Source organism: Arachis ipaensis, chromosome B6 (genome assembly GCF_059453495.1).
Source record: "Arachis ipaensis isolate K30076 ecotype BB chromosome B6, ASM5945349v1, whole genome shotgun sequence".
NCBI lineage: Eukaryota > Viridiplantae > Streptophyta > Magnoliopsida > Fabales > Fabaceae > Arachis > Arachis ipaensis.
The window spans coordinates 137,999,424-138,021,409 of NC_142441.1; the positions used below are offsets into that span (position 1 = coordinate 137,999,424).

The 21,986-nt window shown below is 32.5% G+C and overlaps 1 pseudogene; it reads left to right on the forward strand.

Moving 5' to 3' along the window:
* The first annotated feature begins 11,317 nt into the window (after positions 1-11,317).
* Positions 11,318-13,761, forward strand: LOC148562888 (uncharacterized; annotated as a pseudogene).
* The last annotated feature ends 8,225 nt before the right edge of the window (positions 13,762-21,986 follow it).

The following is a 21,986-nucleotide window of genomic DNA, read 5'->3' on the forward strand; positions in this document are numbered from 1 at the left end:
ACAATTAAATTTAACCTTTGCTTGAATACATTTAAAAATGGCAATGAAAACCATTCTATTAACCAGGATCTATATCTTTTTGGCAGATTATGATTTTTTCTTTTTTTTTTGGGTACTGATTAATAATTAATTAATCATTCCACCGATTCATTTGAAATTGATAAAATAAACGCATATTTTCTTTTGTTGTAATTAAAAAGAAATTTCATTAAATACATAAATATCATAGTTATATCCACATTAGAATTCAAAACATACTAAGTATTACAAATCAAATAACATTTTAAAGTAATATCTGAACATATTAAACTAAAAAGCATGCAGACCCTCCACAGGCTCATGATCACTTTCACATTGGCTGAAAGCATCTTCAACTTCACGTATAGAATCAACCAGAACATGAATCTGAACAAAATTGAAATCCTCTCAGTTATTGATATTTTTAAATACTAATAATTGAACAAATTATAAAAACTATACAACAGACCTTATGCTCATTCATCACAGCAGCAGCTTCAAAAACATTAATAACAGAGGCATCATCCCAAATTTGTTGAACAATATACACAGATCGATTCATCTCATAACCCACAGGCCTAGCATCAACCATGAATACAACTTTTTTGTGCAAAAGACTTGAAATGAGTTTCAATGGAACAACTTTGCAATAAGATCCCTAAAAAAAATACAAAATAGTTAACAAATAGTGTAATAATAGTTTATCTTTTCGTTAGGAATGTCAAAATATACAAACAACTATATCTATATGTATATACTAATTAAAACCACAATTGGATGATAACCTAATTCCACTCTGGGTGATTATCCAAAAAGCTCGAGTATCTTGTCTTTATTATTTGCACGACCTCACGATCTTTAAGAACAAATATATTGTTGCCATTTGTATGAGACACTACAATCTTTAAGCAGAATCTTGAAAACTATGAGAAAACAAGGAAAATTTTAGTAAACAGTGAAATAATAATTAGTTGCCAAAACAAAATAAAATTAAAGAACAAAACACCTTGGGACAGCATCAATGCATTGAAGCTGACATAGATCACATGATAAAATATTTTTATTAGCTGACACAAGAGAACCACATAAACAAGTTGAGACCCACCACTTATGATTCTTCAAAACAGATGATATAGTTCCCAGAATAAAAACGAAACCACCCTGCCAGCAAAGAAAAAATTATTACAGCATTTCAAATTTCAAATAATTTACAAAACTATCATTTACTAACTTTTCAGCATATCATATAACAAGAATAATAAAAACGAATGATCTAAGAGATTTTATTGCAAATAAGGAAAAAATATACGTTCTCAGCATCAGAATAGCAGCGATTGGGTGAAATAAGATCAGTAATAATATCTTCAATTGTTTCTGATTGAATAGAATTATCACACACTACTTGAGTCTTATAATCTTCCCCAGTTGCATACTGTAAATAGGTGTCATAGATTGGTGGAAAAATGGGACTGTGAAGCCTTGCCTGGAATAATTTGATTAGAATAAGTATCCGACGCATAGATTCAGAAAAAAAAATAAAAAATTGCATGAACATGTTCTAACATAGGGTGAGGAATCATACTTTTGATATAATTATTGGTTGCAGCTGGTTTCGAATTATGACTAAAGATATTTACAATTTTAAAGTACCCGGAGTAATCTCGATCAACTGCAGAATTAATTGCAACCTTGAAAACTTTCTTCTCTCCAACAACATCATCAAACATATGTGGAGAATATGACCGACGGACCTTCGGAGATCAATATAAAAATATCAAGAAACTTGAACACAAAAGAAACTTAATAAAGATTAAATGGGTTTGCTATGAAAGAGTTCATACTGCAAGCAGATTAGGATCAACATGAAATTCTTCTTCTATCCTGAGAAATACTTCAGAACAGGTTTATCCAAATAGTTTTGTTACCGCATTATCAAGCAGAACAAACAAAACATCACACCCACCATGGTGAATCTTTACCCGAATACCATATCTAACACAATTAACAACTAAGAATAACAACTAAAACCAAGAAATCTGCTTAACAACACAAAGAGTTGTGCCTAACAAAGAACAAACAAAAAATCCAAAAGATTGATACTTAATCTATTCCATAATAGAGTTACATATGAACCTTACTTGACCATAACATGTTCAATACATGAACCACAAGCATCACAAAGGTAGAGATCCTCATGCTCAACAACGGCATGACCACATACACATGAGTAGTACCACCAATCTGGTTTATCCATAACTTCCTTAATTGTCCCAATAACAAAGTAATGACCATCCTGTAAAATTTTATAAACAATGATATACTGTACAATAATGATTAACAAATCAGATCACGAAACCCGACACGCATGTTTAATAAATTCAAGTTTAAGTATTAAATGGAGAGTTTGCCAATCTAAAATAGTACCCCATTATCTGCATGAAGATTTTGAATATTACTGATCTCTTTGCCATTGAAATAATGACCATCAACTTTAGAAACCAAGCATCCAAGCACATTGGTCACAAGTCTTAAGAATCCATAACTGGCTACACTAAATCTACATACAAGATACAATAACTAATCCTCATAATACAAAACATATACATCAATACCAACAAAATAAGCATAGCAGGTTGTAGGTTTACAATTTTTTTTTATCACAACAGCTGCTTAGAAACTCAACAGACTCAGGAATATCGGGATTAATGAATAACCTAGAGACATTTATCACATTCTGCAGGATTACCCCACCTGCATGCAAGAATCCTACTCTATTAACCTCAAACCATATTTAAATTAAAAGCTCAAAAAATAGAAAAGTAAATATTAGAGTAAAAAATCGATGAATATGCCTGAAACTAACCTTCAATTGCTTTGATTTTAAAAGACTCGAGGACAATCAGCGGATATCTTGGATATTTTTGTAAGTTATCATATTCTAACAGATCACAAGCATTTCCAAACACATTGTATTGTAACTTTTTGCTGAACAAATAAGTTTCAAAAGATCAAAAGGATCTAACTATATATTTATTGTTATAAACATAAAGACTGGAACAAAAAAAAATAGAATTAATAGAAGATAAGTACTGATATGGGAAGAAGTCAGAGAGATATTACCCATCACTAAAAACTTCTAGCACAACTGCTTTGATCAGCTTCCCATATGATGCTACATCTCTTTCTTTTCGAACACCAGTAATGATCCCAATAAAGTCTAATAATTAGATTCAAACATATACAAATTTGAATCAGAAACCACACTTTTTAAAACATAATACTATGATTCTAACAGGGAAGAGCAAGAAACTTGTACGAACTAATGAGGAAATTGTCGTCCTTTGTCCTTTGATCAATTTCATCTATTGATGTAAAACACAAACCCGAATGTAGTATCCTTAGAGATACCACAGAAACAACAGAGGTCTTGCATTGGAACAAAAGTCTGAACTGATGTTTCGTCACTCTGTTCAAACCAGTGTTTGGTACAACTGTAAAATGGGTCATCAAGTACACATCCCCTTCATTTAGAGACACAGCAAAATTTGATGTAAGCTGATCTCTAATAGTTGCTTGGATCTTGTGTAACTGCAGTTGAAAAAAAATGCTTCATATTTTGAATTTATTAACTTATTTAGGTATCCAAACAGCATAAAAATATTTGATTAAAAAAATAAAACAACAAAAACATATCACTTTGCAACTAAAAAAATTCCCTTCTGCATATTTAAAAAAAAAGTTGCAACAACTTAAAGAAATGCTAACATCAAATAAAATTGACCTTCTCATCCATTAATACCATATGCAACAGATTTTGAAAAGGATCCAAAGCAGGATTCTTGTGGTACCACAACTTTACAACTTTAACATGCACTTTCCATGATTCTCTCCACAGAGTGATTTTCTCCACCAGATCAACACGGTTATTCATTCCCAACATATATAGGATAAGAACACCAAAAAGGAGAAAATATAGAGAGAAAAATTCAGAACTAAGATGAGAAGATAAACAGATGAGTTGGAGTTATAAACTCCCGAACTTAACAAACACTAAAGCTTACAATGTAAGCTTCACATATGGGACAGAGATAGACTAATAGGCATATATAGATTGATATGGCTACACACAGTGACGGATCCAAAAAATTTTGATAGTGGGGGCAAAATATATATAACATGAAAATAATTTTTATAATAAAAATATTAAGTTTACATAAAAAATTAGGTATCAAATTATCTACTATAGATTTATGTATAAATATATATATTATTTAACTTATTTTTAATATGTATTTTGTATTTTAAAATTTGTATTTTAAAATTTATTTTGTAGAAGTGATTATTTTATGTATACGTAGTATAATTATTGTTATAATTATATTTTGTTATTGTAAAATATGATTAGGTTTCAAAATATCTAATTACAAATTAAAATACTAAAATGGTAATTTAAATAATAACATATAATTTAAAATTTAATTTTTTATATTTTATATTTTGAAACCTTGACAATATAATCAAAATATCTTTTTTTTGTATATGTTGTTGAACAATCATTTAAAATTCAACTTTCATACAATTAGCTCTTGATGATATTCATTGTTGAAAAAGTTCATTCAATTAGTGTAGTTATAAAAAACTAAAGCTAATTTCAAAAGAAGAAACACAAATGGATAGACAATATTCTTTCGAGTCGATTTCTAAAAAAGAACAACAATCTTATTTAAATTTAAAAATTCATCATTATAATAGACATCTAATATGAAGTACCCAAATTGACTATTAAGCGTCGAAAGTTGAATAAAAAATTATTGTGGGGTCAAATTTAATAATTTAGTGGGGACAAATAAATATTATTATTATATACTACTCAATAAAATTTTAAATTGTAGTGGGGCGCTTGCCCCCACACCGGTAAGAATAGATCCGTCCCTGGCTACACACATCATTTAGGAAGATATCACAAGTAACCAAATACTCATGGGAAAAGAGAAAAAACAATATGGGAAGAGGCCTCTTCCAAATTACCAAATACCTAACACATATAGTTGATTTGACAATTCACAATAAAGCAAAAACAAAATTTTATCAGTCAACTATACCTACCATTACAGTTAACTTCAGCCCAATAGCACAAAGAAAATTATATAATTTATAATGAGAAAACCCCCAACAAGAAAATTATTTCACACAAACACCAAGAGCACAAACATAGGACAGAACCATTGATTTACAAAAATAAGTAACAATCACGATGATTAAATCAAAAACCAAACAATTCAAAATTAAAGGATGAATCCAGAAAAAAGTAACAATTAACACACAAAAAATGAAACTGGAGAAGGAATCGAGAAAGAGATTGAAAAGGAGGAGAATGGAACGATAGCCCACATATATCTCTTGAACGGTGGTGGCAACGTCTGCTATCCAAAATGGAGAAATTGAGATGGAGAATGAGGTATGATAGAGACAGAGAGACAGAGAAACGTTGGGGAGAAGGAACAGACGCGACGAACAGAACAGCACCCTCATGGTGGGATTGAATGGAATCGCAGAGATACCCATAGCTTCTGTGCATGTGGCCAAATCCGAGGATAGAAGCCGAAGCCTCAGTTGAGGATGGGGGTGGCGACATGGTGCGTCCGATGGAGATTGGGTTAGGGATAGAGGAGATGGGGTGAGCCAGTAACGTGGTTTAGGGATCCCTAATCAAGTGAAACTGATGAATTTTACAAAAAAAAAAATTAGAATAACTCAGATTATTTCACTTTAATTACGTTTATGCTTGGACTGAGATGATTATATTAATAAAAACAAAATCCTGCAACAAAGTGTTGTTAGACTGATAGTAAAAAAAATTATCCATACTTTTAAATATTTGATTTTTTAATTGTATACAAATTCAATGTATTAAAAAAAATCTGAATTAATTTTTTTAAAAAACAAATATTTGGTTCATCTGTTAAAAGAGATACGTTTTAAGTAAAAAGAAAAAAATAATAAAATCAATTGAGATCTGGATAAATTAACCAAATTATATAAAGAGATGCCAAGGAAAATTGATATATGACATTATAAAAAAGTTACTACTAATAATATATTTATTACTTAAATATATATGTTAGAAATAACAAAAATAAAATAAAATTGTATGGATAGAGTCTAATTCAGATTAAAATCAAATTATTTTATGACAGATTAAAATCAAATTTGTATTGGTATCATCTAACTGTTTTTTCTATAAAAAGATAAATAATTGTTTTTTATTAATAAAATGGTCATATTTTATTTTTATTGATATATTAACAATACAGTTTCTTTCTGTTTTTTTTTTTTTTGGAAAAAATAATATTAGATTTAAAAAAGTAAATAATCAAGTTTTTTAATAAAATTTAATATTTTCAAAACCACATAGTGAAGTAACTTTTTGATATTAGATAAAATAACTGTATTAAAAAAATGGCATTTTAAACAAAAAAAGGAATCAAAATAAAATATGAAAATATGAACCATCAAATTTATCCACTAAAGAAGAGTGTATCTTTTAAATGAGCACAACAATTATGTGCTTATAGAATATGCCATATTTATATAAACCATTAGATTATATTACATAGAAATCAAAGATTAATATAAAAGAAGAACATTGATAGACTCTAATAAATACATAACATTTTAGTGCATAATTAAGTACTTTAAATGTCAATACTCTAATACAAAATCTTTTCTAATACAAAGAATTTGTATCAAATTTTAGAGTGAAATAATATTAAACTCGTCCAAAATTATTTTGAACTAAAATAAAATATTTAAAATATTAGACATCAAATTAGAATTTGGTCTAAATATTAAAACCAAAATAATAATAAAAAATAGAAAACAGAAGGCACCAAGAAAAATTGATACATAAAACCTGGATGATCATTTTAAAATAATTATGATTGATGATATTTTTTCTTAACGGGTAACTATTAAATTATTTTTGAATAAATTTTTACGTGTTCAACTATTAAAAATTAAATTAGAAAAGTATATTCTAACTTATATTTTCTTATTTCTTACAAATTATGTAAACATGTGACAAGGAAAATTGATACATGACATTATAAAAAAGTTACTACTAATAATATATATTACTTAAATATATATTTTAGAAATAACAAAAATATATATTTCAGCACGACCGCTTATGCTCAAAAGAACCGAAAAAATGTAAAAAAGGATAAAAATTAAAATAGGAGAGGGGCAACCAAGATCCACATCACAGTGAAAAGTATAGCACCTCATCGAGCGAAACTCTTTGAAATCATCGCTTTTGACCAGACAGCTACAGAGGAGAAGCCTGGTAAGTGTTGAACCAGTATTCTCCATAACCGTCACCATTCATCGGTCCAAACCCGTCGCCGGGGCCGACTGGGTTGAAACCTACGGTCCTATTGGGAGAGCGACGTGGCGGGCTTTGGAAGCCCCGGCCGCCAGAGCGAAAGTGCATGGGGCTCAGACAAGAGTTGTGGTACGTCATCAGAGAATCAGAGAAGCGAGAATGAGGCCTCGAAGAGTGACGGTGGCCATGAGAAATATAATTTAATAATGTAAAATAATTTAATTTCTTACATTATTTTATTAAAAATAGTATAGTATAATAATTAATTTTAATAAATGAAAAATATTTTTATATTCATTTTAAAGTAAAAGATTATACTTGCCATTTTTAAAATATTATGTATTAAAATGGTGTTAATGTATATATATATACTAATATATTCTATATTTATAAAGCGTATGAATACTCTTCTTTCATAACATCCTTTAATTTTCATTTAATAGAATCTAATGGTTCATAAAAAATGGTGCATCTAGTGCACACAAAATGGTTGAGACGATTCTAGACATACCCCAAAGAAGATGTCCCTCTCTAAAGAAAACGTAGACCAAAACAAAAATAAAAATTACACAGATAAGATTGAAAAATATAACAAAAAACTACATTATATCTTATCAAAAACTTCCTTAAATACAACGTTTTCAGTCCTGGTAGGATCAACTAATCCTTCATCACAAAGTAAAATCTTAAGACCATTTCTATTCCTAACTCGGGAAAGAGCTACATAAAGTTGACCATGACAAAACACAGGACGACGCAAGAACAAACCGACTGTTGATAATGTCTAACCCTGGCTTTTGTTGATTGTCATCGCAAACGACAAAGAAACTGGGAATTGACGGCGTTGGAATTTAAACGGTATAACCGTATCACTGGAAATCAAATTCATTCTGGTGATAAAAACTTTATCCCCAACATTGCTACCAACTAAAGAAGATATACACACCAACTAAAAAATCATAATCTTGGGTCATGTTCAGCAGCTCAAAAAAAGGAAACATGTTGAAACAAGTCTTAGGGATAACATCTTCATCAACAGCTACAACAGTGATTCGGTGAAGGAAAACCAATTTGAATTCATGAGAAGTTGCTCTATAACTACCATGATTTGACACAATAGTAAAGTATGCCATTCTAAAACTTGACCTTCAACTATATGATCCCTAAACCTATTAAGGAGTGGTTTCTTAACTGTAGCTTGAATTTTTCCACACTGGAAATCCAACAAAAGAGCAAAATCAGATTAGTGAAACACATAATTTAAAGTTGAAAACTTAAAAAACAACAACTAACATCATATTTAAAAGAGAAGCTAATAGGGGCTAACATGCTCATCAAGGAGAATCATCTCCATTGAGTTAGGAACCTCATGGTTACCAAAAGAGGGTACAACACAAAGTCTTAGAACCCTAACTTTCAGCCTCCAAGCCTCTCTAGGAGGATGCATCTTAGAAATCATATCAAATGGAGGAGGCATTGCAGTAAAAAGAAAGGAGATAAATAGAGTTGATGAAATAGATCAAAATGTAAACAGAAAAATTCTGAAATAGATAGAGCTTAGGAGGAAATAGAACACAGCAGAATGTTTTTGTATTGATTGTGGTTCACCAACCATCCTTTTATAGAAAAAATCCAGGACACAAGCTCACCTTTTTTAATTCAAATTGAGGATGGAAATGGAGGGAAAACAAAATCTCAATTCATATACATCTCCATTCAATGGCATAGAGACAACTAATCATAGGAGCAAAACCTGAACCAACACAAAAATAGGAAAAACAAGTGAAACTTCCAAGAAATTAAGAAATAGGGACCAAAAATTGAGATATCACACCATACCTACTACAGTGCACCTACATGTCATTGGACCATAGGGAAGGCAGTCATCAACTATCCCAAACAATGATTCTACTCATGGCAATGAGAGTTGGTAAATGTGTTAGGTAGGGATACATTCGAAACAGCAGATGAATGAGAAAAAAAAGTATAGACAAACATCAATAAAAATCTGTCAATCACATCAACATTCATGAAATGGATGAGATTGAAACCTCATACCTTGATAATGATTCCCAAATTTCTAATGAAGAATATATAGCACAACCTTATTATGTGTGGAGAACACATTTTCATGGAAAGACTAGCTGCTAGATAGATTTTACTTTGGATAAAGAGGTGTGCTAGTTAGACAAACAATACCATGAAGCCATTTTACTGGCACAAGGCCATTCTTTTCTCAATGAACCTCTTAAGTTCAGGGCAAAGAGCTGTATGTACATCCAATGGCTGAAATATAAAATAATTTTTCCACAAACAACAAAAAAATGTAATGCAATTCAGTTGAACTTAAAAAATAAATAAATGACCAACGGACTCTACATCAATTTTTGTCAATCACATCATCACAAATAGAATAGATTAGGTACAAAACCCATTCCTTGATAATGATTCACACAACCCACATGCAACTAGCAATTCACTTTAGGTAAACTTAATGGATTTGTTGAACATACCTTAAAAAAAACAAAGATTCATCAATGGGATTATTGAATCAGAACTGAAATCAGAATGCAAGAGTTGAACAGGAGTGAATGGAATTGGGAATGCAAAACTTGAATGGGAGTGGCACAAGCATATTCCTTTATCAAAGAAGGAAACAAATTCATGACAATCAGCTCTACTTCTTTGCAAGAGGTGAAATATACAACAATTTTTGCATAACCAATAAAGGATTGAAATGCAACTGAGTTGACCAACAAAAGGTTTCATCAAAATACAAATAAATCACTATGAAGCTATCAATCAATTCCTATCAATCACATCACCACTCATCAAATAGATTAGATAGAAGCAGTGTTTTTAAATGGCGGTTATGGCGGCGCCATAACGGTATGGCGTGGCGGGTTTTGACCCTGCCGCCATTTACTCGGCGCCGCAATTGCGGTGGCGCCATGGCGGGACGCAATCTGCATGGCGAAAATGGCCTGGTTTTTTCAGGTTTTTCAAAAAAATTTAAGGGTGGTTTGGGTAATTTAATAAACCTAAGTCAGATCCCACTAACCACTAACCCTAATTTTCAGCCCCTCATTCAAAAACTACCTCCTTTTCCTCTTCTTAAAAAAAATCCCTCTCTTCGTCTCTGTTCTCTCATCCCTGCGACCCAGATTTCTTCACCACGCTGCCATCCGTCTAGCCGCCCGTCGCGCCCCCTGACGCGCCGCTCGTCTCTGTTCTCTCATCACTATTGCTCATCACCTGTTCATCACTGCTGGTTCGTACGTGTTTTATCTTCTCTGCTCCTATTTTTTTCTTTTCTCTCTTCCCTGCTGCCCTTTCTTTATCAATAATCAGTGTTAAACTTCTCTTCTTCCATTTTTTTCTATTCAGTATACTATGTCCACTTCTAGACAAGCCCTTGATTCTAATGCCCCTACCCCTGCCTCTGCTGGTCTTATTGTTGGTGCTGCTCCTGTTGATCCCGCTCCCGCTGCTCTTGTCTGTTCTAATAGAGTTGACCTAGGCTGGAAATATATTAATACGGTAGAAGAAGGAAATACCAATGATACCGTATGTACTTTTTGTGGAAAAATTATGAAAGAAGGCATCATACGGGCAAAAGAGCACTTAATGATCAAGCCTGGAAACATTGCTGGATGTAAAATGGTTCCAAAAGATGTTGTTGCTGAATTATGGGAGTATTACCATCAGAAAAAAGGTCGAGGAAGACAAAATGCCTCCCTGGGAAGCACCGAATAACAGAGTGTCAATGCTAGGGAACTTGACTTAGAGAGTTTGGGGTTCGGATTGTCGGAGGAAGATGCTCAAGGGATTGATGAACCTCATAATCCAGCTCCAATGGCAGCAGCTAGAGGGGGTGCAAGTAGTGCTAGAGGGGGTGCAACTAGCATGAGAGGTCCAATGGACTTGTTTGTTAGAAGACCTGAAACTGCCATTACAAGAAATAAAAGAGATAAATTGAGGCAGCAGAACATCAAGGAAGCATGGAATAAGGAAGCAGTTCGTAGAGTTCATCGATACATAGCACGGTGGTTCTACCAAGCGGGGATTCCATTGAACCCAGTAAAGTTGAAGAGTTTTCAAGAAATGTTGTGGGCTGTTGGAAGCTTTGGTCCTAATTTACCTGCTCCCAGTTATCATGCTCTAAGGGTTCCGCTGCTTAATGAGGAGTTGGAATACACCAAAGGATTATTGAAGGGTCTTAAAGAACAATGGAAAAAGTATGGTTGCTCTATTATGTCAGATGCTTGGACGGATAAAAGGCAAAGGAGCATTATCAATTTTCTTGTAAACTCTCCTGCTGGGACAATATTTTTGAAGTCTATTGATGCCTCTGATTATGGGAAGACGGGTGAAAAAATGTTTGAGCTTCTTGATGGTATTGTTGAGGAAATTGGGGAGCAAAATGTTGTTCAAATTGTAACTGACAACGGGAGCAACTATGTTCTAGCCGGTAAGTTACTGATGGAGAAAAGACCGAATTTGTTTTGGACCCCGTGTGCTGCCCATTGTTTGGATTTGATGTTTGAAGACATTGGGAAGTTACCATTAATCCAAAAAACCATAAAAAGTGCCATTTCTTTGGTTAGCTTCACTTATAGCCACTCTAGCACTTTATCGATGTTGAGACAATTCACAAATGGCAAGGAATTGGTGAGGCATGCAGTCACCCGATTTGCCACTTCATTTCTCTCTTTGAAAAGGCTTTATAAGGAGAAAGGAAATCTAAGAAGAATGTTCACTTCGGATGAGTGGGTAAGGAATAAGTTGTCAAGGGAGGCAAAGGGGAGGGAGGCAACAAAGATTGTTATTAGGCCTTCCTTTTGGAATCATGTCAAGTACACTCTTAAGATCATGGGGCCTCTTGTTGGGGTGCTTCGACTTGTTGATGGAGAGAAGAAGCCACCAATGGGTTATATATATGAAGTAATAGAGAAGGCAAAGGAATGCATCATGAAAATATTTTCTAATGATGTGAGCAAATATTCTGAAGTTTTTAAAATCGTTGACAACAGATGGAATTGCCAACTTCATCGTCCGTTGCATGCAGCTGGTCATTTTCTGAATTCGGAGTTGTTTTATGATAATCCTCGCATTGAGTTGGATTTATAAGTTACAAAGGGGTGGTTTGAGTGCATCACTAGATTAGTGCCAAGTATAGCTGTGCAAGAGAAGATATTGGAGAAGCAAGCACTATATAAGGCTGGCTATGGACTTTTTGGATCATCCTTTGCAAAATCTCAGAGGAAAAATCTTTCACCCGGTAAGATTGTTATAAATTTTACAAAACTTTATAAATTTAGTTCGATTAAAGGCTTAGACAAATTTATTTTAATTTTATAGTATTTTGGTGGCGGACATATGGGCATGAAGCTCTAAATATGCGAGACCTTGCTATCAAGATCTTGAGATTGACTTGTAGTGCTTCTGGATGTGAGCGCAATTGGAGTATATTTGAGCATATTCATACTAAGAAAAGAAATAGGCTTGATCATGAAAGGATGGAGAGTTTGGTCTTCATAAAGTATAACCAACAACTCATCGAGAGGTACAACCTTAAAGATGAAGTTGACCCTATTGCACTCAATGACATTGATGAGTGTAATGAGTGGTTAGTGGGAGAAATTGGGACTGCCACCTTTCGAGATGATGATAATATGGATGATGATGCTGATTTGGTTCATCAAGATGACAATACTTTAAGTTGGAACCTTGTTTTTGAAGCAATAGGAGGACATGAGCCTACGACATATACTAAAAGACAACAAAATAGAAAAAGAAAAGAACCTGCAATTGCAAGAGGTGGTGCAAAGGGTGGACCAAGTGGGTCTAAGGCTTCAAAAAAAGGAAAAGGAAAAGCAGTAATTGTGGAAGAAGAAGAAGAACCAGAATTTGAAGATGAAGAGAATTCTGAAAATGAAGAAGAACAAGAAGAGGAGATTCAATTCAATGATACTGAATCAGAGGATGATGAGGGGGTAGAGGGACACGATAATAATCGTGTTAATTTGGATGAATTTGATGAGAGCTAGAATGTAGATGGTTTATAGTTTTTATGTTTTATGTCTTCTATTTTATGGCTTGCTTATGACTTTTGAGTTATGATTGAACTTGATGTTATATTTATTTGCTAAATTTGCTACTATATTTGCTATATTAATTAGATGTTTTATGAATAGAAAGTTGCTTATATAGATAGATTTTATAATTTATTATATTTGCAATTTTTCTGCATGTTTTTTGGTACATATATGTGTATTTTAGGTAATCCGCCATTTCCGCCATTTTTCGCAACGCCATCCGCTATAACTTTATGGCGGATTTTTGGCTTACCGCCATGAGCCGCCATCCGCAATCAAAAACTATGGATAGAAGAGAATTCTCTAGTAACACAAACAGTGGAGTGATGCCATGTTATTGTGAGAAAGCCACTTCCTTTCTGAATGACATCTTAAATTCAGAACAAAGACCCCATGTCTTTTCAAGAGCTGAAATATAAAATAATTTTTACATAAATAATACAAAAAATGAGAATATAATTGAGTTGAATAACCAAATCTTTCATTTAATGACCAAGAAGCTATGAATCAATTCCTATGAATCACATCACCACTGACCAAATAGATTAGATAGAAAGCACATACCTTGATAGGGATTCCCACATTTTCAGTGAAAAATGTATGGCAGAACATCATTATCTATGGAGAAGACATCTTCAAGGGAAGATAACCTACTCCACGTATCTCTCTTTGTAGGAAGGAATTCCTAGTTAGACAAAAAATTCTTTTATATAAACATTAAAAAATACATAAGGAAATTGACCTGAAATCAAAATATAAATAAACAACCAGGAAGCTATACATCAATTTCTATAAATCACATCACTACTGATAGAACAGATCAGGTACAAAACCCATTCCCTCATAATGATTCACATAACCCACATGCAACCACCAATTCACTTTATATAAACTTAATGGATTTGTTGAATATACACACAATAAAAAAATAAAAATAGATTCATGAAATGTTAATATTGCATTGAATGGGTCTGCTTTCAATATAATTATTTGAGTGCTTCATAAAATTTGACATCAAACATAAATAATAGAACATGATTCTGAATGCAGAAAACAGTATAAAACCTCAATGAATTTGTTGAATATACACAAAGTAAAAAATTAAAAATAGATTCATCAGTTTTTAAATAATGTAACAGAAACTTCCAAAGAATATAACCAAGAACATGAACCCATAAACAAACCAAGTCAGATAAGAGAACATGATTCTGAATGCAGAAAAAATTATAAATTGCTACATTCAGCCCAAACAATTCAAAGGGATTAGTGAATGAGAATGGAAATTGGAATGAAAAACTTGAATAGCAGAGAATGAAATTGGGAATGCAAAACTTGAATAGGAGAAGCTGGGTCTATAAACTGACTTTGTTGAAAAAACTCTGTCAATCACATCACCATGGAGAAAGTAGATTAGGTAGAAACCCCATACCTAAACAATGATTCACAAAACCAAACCCATCATCCATAAATATAAGAAAAGGTAAGTAAGAAGACAATCTTTATAATCATTATAAAATCCCAAAAATTGATGAAATACACAAACCACATGCAACAAACAATTCAACGGGTAGAAAAAGGAGAAATGATAATCATACCAACAAAATCTAAATAACGAAATGAAGAAGAGGAAACAGATTCATAGATCATACTCAAAATTAACAGTAACTTCCAAATAATGTAACCAAGAACATGAACCCAGAAACAAACCAAGTCAGATAGACAATTTACAAATTAGGAATTTCACAAACCCTAGACAATAAGATCTAGCTTAACCGTCGAATAGATACGAAAAATTATCACAATTTGCACAATTAGGACTTTCACAAATCCTAGACAATAAAATCTGGGTTAACCGTGGAATAGATACCAAAATTGATCACAAGAATGTACACAATGAAGGAAAGAAAAAGGATGAAGAGAAAAATAGGTTTGGATGCCTGATTGATTGGTCGGAGATCTTGAATTTGAGACTCCATTGGAAAATCACTAACCTGGATGAACGGCGACGAACCAAACTCCCAAGAAAACAGAGCTCGTACACAGACTTTCATAGGGTAGACGAAACGAAGCTAGGAGAAGAAAGCAAAGCTCCTAAGGTTCCAAGTAATCATTACCTGTTCAAACAAATCCATCAAGAAGGCAGGTTGCGTGAGCGATTCGGTGAAAGCGAAGACAGGTTGCGTGAGCGAGAAGGTGAAAGGGATAGCTGACGGCGGAATGACAGAGGAGCACATGCACCCCTGAAGATAAGAAGCCACACTGGACGAGATGCCACCGTGGAGGAAAGCCTCCACCTGAGACTGTAGCCGGCGTAGAATGCGGGGAGGTCTCCAGCTCGGAGATGAAACCACGGCTATCTAGTGTTTAATGATTAGATTTGACAATGACAAAATAGCTTTTCGTATATATATGAAATAAATTCAACAACTATACACCTAGCGAGGAGTAGAGAAATTCAACAAAGCAAATAACAATATATATATATATATAAAAGATAACTAAGGTAATATTCAATTTTCCAACACTATAAAAAAAGTCAGTAATTCTTGAAAATAATAAAATTAGTTTCTGAATTTATAAATTGTGAATATTTTTCGACTCTAATCAATTGTTGCTAATATAATATTGACATAGTGCGTTACTACAAACTCGAATTCGACAGCATTAAACGCTTAATAATGACCCGATAAAGTGTTCATAATAACTCCACGAATGCCCAAGGCCTATAGCCTCTTACTATCACCCACTTCAGCGCATCTAATAGATTTTTGAATTTGAAAGCCTCGAGATATGCTAATCACTTAGGAGATATGATAAATCACGAACTTATAAAATCAGTTCCTCCAAGTATGATCTATCTGAACCTTTACAAACCCTATCTCTTACGTATCCAATGACTTGGGTCTTATTTGGACCTCATTTTCAAAAAAAAAAAAAATTTAAATGATATTTTTTTAAAAGATTTTTTATAAAAATAAAAAAAATTTTATATTTAAATATTTTATGTAAAAAATATTTTTATTTATTAATTATATTTAAATAAAATAAAATAAAAGTTTTTTTTTTACTCATTTATTATGTAAAAAATATATTTTTTAAAAAAAATTAAAAAAAAATATAAATGGTAACTTCTCAAAAGATATTTTTTAATTTTTGTAATATTTTTTTTTACTATTAAAAAATTGTCAAATACACTAAAAAAAATTATTAAATGTTTTTATTAGTTTAATAACGACGAAACCGAAGAGGACACGGAGTTTTATTTTTGTTTTGTGCTACTTTTTGGAATTGCTTGTCTGTTTTAATTGTTTATTTCTGCTTGCTCCACTTTAATATGTTGAGCTCATTTGTTTTAAAAAAAAATAACGACAAAAAAACACTTAATCGTGAGAATGTCTTTGTAGATCACCCCTACTATTCACACATCAAGACTTCAAGAGTCCGAAGGGCAGAAGAAATCTTGCATCCATAATTGACGATCTCAAATAGGTAGAAACTCAAATGTAGTCGACTTCACGTGAAGTTGATCACTAAGAGCGGTTAGATGATTTGACTTATTTGACTAAATTTTCATCTAATAATTCTCAACTATCAACTTCACATGAAATCAACTGCATTTAAGTTTTCACCTCCCAAATATCTAAGGTAACTCGCGAACAAGTGTTAAAGTATTATCGTAGCATCTTATAATAATAAGGTGACATATTTAGAACTTTAGTATCATCAAACTAGTGTTTGTGACGAAGATATCTTTAAAATTTTAGAAAAAAAAATAAAAATAAAAAAATTAATCAATAAATTAGTTAATTAACAAACTAATTAAAAGCGTAAATTTTATAATTAACAATAAATTATCTGTCAATAAACTGGATTTTTTTATTTAAATTATTTAAATATAATATTTATAAAAATTTGTAATCTGTAACATATTTATCTATATACATAATATTTTATATTTCGAATACAATATCTAAAAATCATGTGTTTAGACATATTGATCTCTAAGATAAAGAATATTATTTTTATTGTGATAAAATTAAAATGGTCAAGATGAATGCCCATTAATATGGGCGGCTGGTTTTATTCTCAATACTTAACTTCTCAAGGCAAACCAAATTAATGAAGTTGAAAAATATAAAATTTTTTTGTCTATAAATAGAGAAGCAACTGAGGAACACTATACACAGCAATAAACAATTCTCTCTCTCTTTTAGGTTGCAATACTTCTTTCTCTCTCTTTATATATATATATATATATATATAAACATATTAACTATCTCTATTATATTGAGATAGTAATTGTGATAAATACTACTACTAGAATTATCTAATTATACTTCTTTATTTTATTTTATATTACTTCATCCTTATTTATTTAGTTGTTTTACAACACGTTATCAGCACGAGACTCTAACCAAATTTTAGAAGACTCCAGGTAACAAATTTTTATTGTGTCGAAGCTCTCTCATCTTGAATTTAATGCTCTTGATATATCTGGACATAATTATTTATCATGGATACTTGATCTTGATTCAATGGATCTTGGAGATACCATTAAGGCTGAAAATAATACATCCCAGAAGAATAAAGCCAAAATCATTATTTTTCTTTGTCGTCATCTTGACGTGTAATTGAAAAATGAATATCTCACATTAAAAGATCCTGCAAATCTGTGGAAAGACCTTGAAGAAAGGTACAACCATGTGATACTTCCTCAAGCCCGATATGTTATAGAAAACTTTCTCGACCTTCTGTTTCGAATGTGCTCCTGCAGCAGCAGTATCGAGAAAAATGATTTAAATATTTTTTGAGCTAATTTCTTGCCTTCTTGTTGCTGAGCGCAACAATGAGTTACTCTTAAAAAATCATGAAACGCGCCCAGCTGGTGCCGCCCCATTTCCTGAAGTAAATGCGGCAAATCATAACCCCAGAAGAGGTAAATGGCAAAATTTTAGTAGCAAGAAAATTTATGGAAGGAAAATGAATTATGTTCATAAGAAAGGATCTCACCAGAAGTGGGATAAAAAAAGAAACAATGGGCAAAGTAAATCAATTGAGGATAAATGCTTCCGTTGTGGTGGAAAGGGCCATTAGTAACGTATCTGTCGTATCTCAAGGTACCTAGTTGATCTTTATCAAGCATCCTTGAAAAAGGATGACAAAGGAAAGGAAACAAATTTTGTTTCAAATTATGAAAATTCCACCACTCATTATGATGTATCTAATTTCTTTGAGGATCCTAAAGGAAATATTGGCTATTTGATCAATGATGAAATAATTTAATATGTGTGTTTGTTAAGTATTCATGTGAATAATTTTACTGTGCATGTACTTTTACTCATTTTATTATTATTATTCTTATTATTATTATTATTATTATTATTATTATTATTATTTGCCTTTGAAGAAAAATAGTAAGGGCATATTGTGAAGATATTTGACTTGCGGATAGTGCAAGTTTGCACACTATTCTTAAAAGTGATATATATTTTACTCATCTTGTGCCAAAAGAAGAATATGTTAATATTATTATTGGCTCAGGCAATGTGATAGAAGGCTCCGGAAGAGCTATAATTTTGTTTTCTGGAGGAACAAAATTCGTAATAAATAATGCACTATTATCTACCAAGTCTCTGAGGAACTTGTTGAGTTTCAAAGATATTCGCCGAAATAGATATCATATTGAAACTATGAATGAGGAAAATCATGCGTACTTATGTATCACAACTCATGATTTAAATAAAAAGGTTATATTAGAAAAGTTACCCTCACTTTCATCTGGGTTATATTATGTCAAGATTAGTGCAATTGAATCACATGCCACTGTAAACCAGTAGTTTACTAGCCCAAATGAATTCATAACTTGGCACGACCGATTGGGTCATCCAGGAACAACCATGATGCAGAGAATTATTGAAAACTCCCATGGACATTCACTAAAGAACCAGAAGATTCTTAAATTTAGTGAATTCTGTTGTGCTGCATGTTCTCAGGGGAAGTTAATTTTAAGGCCATCACCAATAAAGATTGGATTTGAGTCCCCTGAATTCCTAGAAAGGATTCAAGGCGATATATGTGGACCTATTCATCCACCATGTAGATCTTTAGATATTTTATGGTCCTAATAGACGCATCTTCGAGATGGTCACATGTGTGCTTATTGTCTTCTCGCAACCTGGCATTTGCGAGATTACTGGCTCAAATTATTTGATTAAAAGCACAGTTTCCAGAAAATTCAATCAAAGTAATTTGTCTTGATAATGCTGGTGAATTTACTTCCCAAGAATTTGATGTTTATTGTATGGCTAATAGAATAAGTGTTGAACATCCAGTAGCTTATGTTCACACACAAAATGAGTTAGCAGAATCACTTATTAAACGCCTCATTGCTAGACCCTTACTTATGAGAACAAATCTCCCAACCTCGGTTTGGGGCGTGCTATTTACATGCCGCAGCACTTATTCTTTTGAGGCCAACGAGTTACCATCAGTTCTCTTCTATGCAATTAGCTTTTGGCCAGCAGCCAAATGTTTCCCATTTAAGAATATTTGGGTGTGCAATATATGTTCCCATTGCACTACCTAATCGCACCAAAATGGGACCCCAAAGAAAATTGGGGATATATATTGGATATGATTATCCCTCTATAGTGAGGTATCTTAAGATACAAACTGGAGATGTATTTAAAGCCCGGTTTATAGATTGTCATTTTGATGAATCAAAATTTCCAACATTAGGGGAGAGAATAAGCTTCCTTAAAAGGAACTTAATTGAAATGCATCATCATTGATGCATTTAGATCCTCAATCAGGGCAATGTGAACTAGAAGTTCAAAAGATTATACATTTGCAAAGAATAGCAAATGAATTGCCTGATGCATTTTCCGATACAAAGAGGATAACCAAATCTTATATACCAGCGAAAAATGCCCCAATTCGAATTGATTTCCCAGTAGGACAAGTAGCCACTGAAGCAAACTCATGCCAGAAGCGTGGCAGGCCTGTCGGTTCCAAAGGCAAAAATTCTTGAAAAAGAAAAGAGGTAAATACTATTCCTGTTGAAAAAGACATAGTAAAGACACCTGCAGTTGTCCAAAATTCTGATATAGTTTTAATGCCAGAAGACGTTCAGGTACCTGAAAGTTGTGAAAATGACGATATCTCGATAAATTATGTCTTTACAGGAGAGAAATGGGATCGAAATAAGACAATTGTCAATGAAATATTTGCATATAATGTGGCATTAACTATCATGCATGAAAGTAAGGATCTTAAGCCAAGATCAGTCGAAGAATGTCGACAAAGGAATGATTGACCAAAATGGAAAGAAGCCATGAAGGCTGAGTTAGACTCACTTGCAAAACGTGAAGTCTTTGGACCTGTAGTCCGTACACCTGAAGATGTAAAACCTGTTGGATACCGATGGATATTTGTGAGAAAACGAAATGAGACAAATGAAGTTGTGTGCTATAAAGCCCGACTTGTGGCACAAGGTTTTTCACAAAGGCCCAGTATAGATTATGAGAAAACATATTCCCCTGTAGTGGATGCATTAACATTGCGTTATTTGGTCAGTTTATCCGCATATCATAAACTACATATGCATTTAATGGATGTGGTAACAGCCTACTTATACGGCTCATTAGATCGTGATATCTATATGAAAGTTCCTGAAGGACTGAAGATATCTAAACCATCCAATGAATATTCGCAAGGATTATACTTAGTCAAATTGTAAAGATCTTTATATGGTCTAAAGCAATCTGGACGAATGTGGTATAATCGTCTTACTGAGTATCTGACCAAAAACGGATTTAAGAATGATGATATCTGCCCATGTGTTTTCGTAAAGAAATCTGTATCTGGATTCATTATAATTGCTGTGTACGTTGATGATTTAAATATCATTGGAACTCCTGAAGAAATTATTCCAACAATTATAAAAACTCTAAAAGAAGAGTTTGACATGAAAGATCTTGGAAAGACTAAATTTTGTCTCGACTTGCAGATCGAGCATATGAAAAATAGGATCTTTATTTATCAAACAACATACACAGAAAAGATCTTGAAGAGATTTTATATGGATAAGTCACATCCATTAAGTACCCCAATGATCGTAAGATCTTTGAATGTGGAAAAGGATTAATTCCATCCTAAGGAAGAAAATGAAGATATCCTTGGTCCTGAAATACCATATCTTAGTGCCATTGGAGCACTAATGTATCTTGCTAATAATTCACGTCTCAATATATCATTTGCTGTGAATTTACTAGTAAGGTATAGTTCTTCTCTAACCAGAAGACATTGGAATGGAATTAAACAAATCTTTCGATATCTTCGAGGAACGGTTGACATGAGATTGTATTATCCATATGAATCCAAGTCACAATTAGTTGGCTATGCAGATGCTGGATATTTGTCTGATCCACATAAAAGAAAATCTCAAAAAGGATATATGTTCACATATAGTGGTACAGCTATATCAT